Source organism: Eumetopias jubatus, unplaced genomic scaffold (genome assembly GCF_037043125.1).
Source record: "Eumetopias jubatus isolate StellerSeaLion01/CBP00866 unplaced genomic scaffold, mEumJub1_p1.0 scaffold_2, whole genome shotgun sequence".
In the NCBI taxonomy this organism is placed as follows: Eukaryota; Metazoa; Chordata; class Mammalia; order Carnivora; family Otariidae; genus Eumetopias; species Eumetopias jubatus.
In genome coordinates, this window is record NW_028274808.1 from 38929116 (window position 1) to 38934044 (window position 4929).

General features: G+C 44.8%; 1 pseudogene; it reads right to left on the minus strand.

The window, feature by feature from the left end:
• Positions 1-552: 552 nt before the first annotated feature.
• On the minus strand, positions 553-3475 carry LOC114224866 (serine/arginine repetitive matrix protein 1 pseudogene; annotated as a pseudogene).
• Positions 3476-4929: the final 1454 nt, after the last annotated feature.

Genomic DNA, 4929 nt, shown 5'->3' on the forward strand with positions numbered 1-4929 from the left:
GATCCTTCCTGGGACTAGTTAATTGCCTTTACAAAAAAAACCACAACAGAATAGAATGAAATTCCAGTGTTCCAAATCAACTTGTTACACATCAATATAAACCCAAAGTGTCCTGGCAAACAACATGCTTTCATTTTCCATCTCGTCCTAGAGCTCGAATCTTGATTCATTTCAGCAGAGACTCCACAGGCAACAGGAAAGATTGTGGCATTAAAATATTCACTTATACTTTTGTGGGAGTTCAACAGTGGTCTTATTTCTGGGCAAGCTAGCAACCATACAAGGTTGGAAGCATCATAACTTAAATGGGTGCTAAGACTCAAATGAGAAAAAATTTTTAAAAAAATGAAAAGAAAGAAAACCTCTGGGAATAGCCAAGGCCTTTAAAGAAACCATAAGAATGCCAACAATATTGAAACCCCCTTTTTTAAAAAGGGGACTTTTTTTGGCTTAAAATATTTCAGTCTAAATGAATTTATGTCAGCTGTCAATGAAATAATGTCACTAATACACTGTGGACACCTTTTGCAATGTAAATCCATGCCCCCCTTTTTTTTTACATGGTGAACTTCAACCTAGCAATTATTACAACAAATGTTATAGTCTAAAGCTCAAACACATTTTAGCAATTTTGAAATTGAATTGCGTACAAACCAAATAAAATGTACATTGTGACACACATTCCCGCCTAAGACTGTGGGGACACTTGAGCTTTCCGCATCGACCTCAGCGCCTTTTCGCGCAGGTGCTTTTCTAAGTCGTCGAGGTTGTCTTCGGGCTCGCTTTCGGTCTCCTTCTTAGGCTCGGGCTCTGTTTCCGGTTCCTCCTGTGCCGATGTGGTCGTGGGGGCAGCGGGGGCCGCAGGGGCGACGGCTGCTGCGGCGGCTGCCGCCACGGCCTTTTCCTTCTTGTGTTTTTTGTGCTTCTTGTGCTTCTTATCCTTTTTGTGTTTCTTGTCCTTCTTTTTCTTCTTTTTCTTTCCACCTCCTTCTGGGTCTGAGTTCCTCGCTGGAGATGGACTTGGGGTTGGGCTTTTAGCCTTTTTGACCAGTATGGCTGGTGACCAGTTGGTAGAGGGGGACTGGGACTGGACAGGAGATTGAGGTGCTGGGGGTTTTTTAGCTGCTGGCTCAGGAGATCCTGAGACAGATCGGGAGGACGAGACCCTCCTTATAGACTGAGGGCTTAGTGAGGCAGCCTTTTTTGACTTTTTGGGTTCCCGAGTCCTGGAGACTCTCCTAATGGGCCTAGTACTTGGAGAAGGGGACTGCCTTCTTTGGGGTGATGATGATGCTCCTCTTCGAACAGGTGGAGGACTTGAGGAGGTTTGAGGAGCTCGAGGCCGTGGTGAGGGAGAATGCCTTTTGTTTGGTTGTGGTTACTGGGGCTCCTGGGTAGACCGGCTAGGGGAAGACCCTTTCCTATGCTTTGATGATAATGAAGGCGAATGTCTTTTGGTGACTGGGGAGCTTCTTTGTTTGGAAGGTGGAGAATGGGAGACCTGACGCTTTGGTGGTGGAGATGGTGAGGCCCTTCGTTTAGGAGGGGGAGGGGGAGAAGCTGTTCTTCTCTTTGGAGGTGGAGAAGGAGAGTATCTCCTCTGTATTGGAGGAGAATATCTTCTTGGGGAAGGTGAGCACCGGCAGGGGGGAGGAGAAGGAGTCCTTAGTCGTGGTGGCGGAGTGGGGGACCTGCGCCTGCGAGGAGGAGGGGCAGGAGAAGGAGAACGTCGCCTTCTGGTAGATGGTGGGGAGGGACTCCTCCTCCGTCTACCACTTTTAGTCACTGGCGATTCCCATCGCTTCCGCATTTGTATCCGAAGGGAAGTCTCTTTCTGGCGCTTTGGAGGTGATGGAGAGGCACTCCGGAAAGGGGAATGTCTCCGATGCCTGCCTACCTCACCATTCTTCACATGGGACCTCTTGGGTCGCTCATCTTCTGAGGAAGAAGAGGAGCCAGAATCAGATGAGGACTGCTGGTTCTGTCGTCTGTACTGACGTCTCTGCTGCACAGAATCTGCCGCAGCCATTTTGCCACCTTTATCTTCTTCCGATTCAGATAACTCTACTTTTCTAGGCTTAGGTGCTGGTGAAGGGGACTCTCTTTTCTCAGTACCTTTATGTTTTGTCACTTTACCTGAAGTTCTCCCTGGAGAGACAGAAACATGACTTTTTCTCGTACAGTTTGACTGCTGGGGTGTTGGGGAATGACGAGTTTTTGGCGGTGGAGTTGCTGGAGGCGATGGCCTATGCCTTCGCCTGGGAGGACTTGCTTAAGGAGATAACCTACGAGTTTTTCGAGGGGGCTGGATGTCCTCTTAGGAGGCTTCTTTGGCGGTGACCGGGAACGGGACGAAGAGGATGATGAGCTACTTCCAGACAAGGATGCTGATGAACGAACGCCTTCTTCATCTCACTGGAGATCTACTCCTTCTATGCCTGGGTGGAGGCGGCATTCGTCTTGGTGGGGTTCTTCTTCGAGGAGATGGCCGCCTTCTTGGACTTGGCCTCCTTCTAGGTGAGTATGATCTTGATCAGGATCTATGACGCCGTCTAGGTCGAGTATGAGAAGGAGAGCGAGACCGTGTCCGGGATCTTGATTTGGTACATGACCGAGATCTTGGTCGGGTCTTCTCCTTCTCTTTTTCTTTTTTGGAATTTTTCTCTGGAGAAGGTTCTTCAGGCTCTGGTACAGGTTCAGGTTTGGGAACCTTCAGGATGTCACTAGTAGAAGTGGCCTCTTGTACTGAAGGTTCTTTTACTTTCATTGATGGTTCTGGGAGGTCTGGAGTTTTTCCTTCTTTTCCGGAGCAGGGGAAAGACTCCGGCTCTTGGTTCTGTGACGGGGAGATCGAGAATGACTGCGCTTTCTCTCTCTCCTGACAGGGGAAGATCATCTTCTAGGGGAAGGAGATCTGGATTTGCATCTTCTTGGCCTTCGAGACCTTTCCCTTTTTTCTCTGCTGCTTTCTTTTTCTTCCTTATCCCTCTTATCCTTGTCTTCATCTTGCTTTTTCATAGATGCCAACTTTTCTTGTTCAATTTGTCTCTGTTTTATTTCTTCTTTCTTCAGTTCTAGAAAAGCGGAAGGGATTCCAGCGATGTTTTCTTGTGCACTTAAGAGCAGGGGCCACAGTTCTCCCATAAATTCTCTAGCATTTTTTCCATTCAAAAACCCAGTCAGGTTGATTTGCATCATTTTGGAGTGTGGATTCTTCACTTCCAGCTGGTTGAATATAAACTCAATCACAACATCATCTTCAAACCCAAGGATTTCCGTTACTCGTTTTGTTATCCAAGGCTTTTTAACCTCCAAATTTACTTTGCTCATATCCACCTTTTTTTCTAGGCATTCTGCAAATTTCAGCTGCTTCAGTAGCTTCTTCTGTTTGTTGCTGAACCGATTATCCTGTTCTGCACTTGTTCCGCGGAAGAATCCCGCGTCCATCTTGCTGCCTCACTCGGAGATCGCTCCCTATCCCTGTGGGAAGTTTTTAAATTACTAACTCAATCCTTTAACCTCTTGTAGGTATTTTCAGATTTTCTGTTTTTTCTTGAGCCAGTTTTGGTGCTTTTTGTCTTTCTAGGAGTTTGTCCATTTCATGTAGTTACCTAATTTAGATACACACAGTTGTTCATCTTATTCCCTTTTAATTCTTTTTCCCTGTGAAGTTGGATATCCCCTTTTTCATTTCTCATTTTAGGAATTTGAGTTTTCTCTCTTTTTCATTCTTCATTCTAGCTAAAAGTTTATCACTTTGGTTTATCTGTTTTAAGATCCAAACTTTGGTCTGGTTGATTTCCTCTACTGTTTTCCATTCTTTATTTCATTTATTTCCACTGAAATCTTTGTTATTTCCCCCCTCCTGTTTGCCTTGGGTTTTCTCTCCTTTTTCTAATTTCTTTATTACTATTATTATTATTTTGAAAGATTTTTATTTATTTATTTGAGAGAGAGCTTGCACAAGCAGGGGAAGGGGCGAGGGAAGGGGCAGAGGAAGAGGGAAAAGCAGACTCCCTACTGAGGATGTGGGGCTTGATCCCAGGACCCTGGGATCATGACCTGAGCTAAAGGTAGACTCTTAACAAGTGAGCTACCCCTGCGCCCCTCCTTTTTCTAATTTTTTAAGTTGGAAGATAAAGGTATTGATTCAAGAACTTTCTTTTTTAAAAAACATGTTTAGTTTGTGAAGTCAAGTCTGATCACCTGGTCTAGTTATTGCCTGGTTTTACTACTGTAGAGTTACTAGTCTTCTCCTTGCAGTGAATAATCCATCTGTGGGGAAACTATACACTCTTCTGTAGAGGTTTTCTGGTGAGGTAAACACTTGTATATTTTTAAAAAGATTTTATTTTTAAGTGATCTCTACACCCAAAGTGGGGCTCAAACTCATGACCCAGAGATCAAGAGCCACATGCTCTCTACTGACTGAGTCAGGCAGGTGCCCCAAACTGTACTTTCTTTTAAGGCATAAGCTAATAATTAAAAGGTTCAATCTGCTTTGATGTCTAGTATTGGAGATCATAAGGCACCTCATCTTGGGAGCAATTTTTTTTTCTAAAGCAAATCATTTGCATGCGTTTTCTTTTTCTTTCTTTTTTTTTAAAGGTTTAATTAATTTATTTGAGAGAGAGAGAGAACACAGGAACTTGGGGAAGGGTAAAGGGGAGGAAGAAAAAGAGGGGAAAAAATCCCAAGCAGACTCCACACTGAGTGCAGAGCCCTACACGGGGCTCAGTCTCACAACCCTGAGATCATGACCTGAGCTGAAATCAAGAGTGGGTTGCCTAACTGACTGAGCACCCCTGCATGCAACTTCTTAATTAAGCATTTAATGCCCCAGGATAAGTATACAGCATGGGCATTTGTTAACAAATTGACAAAGACTACCCCTCCCAATATTCCTTACTATGATGCCAAGGGGAAAGG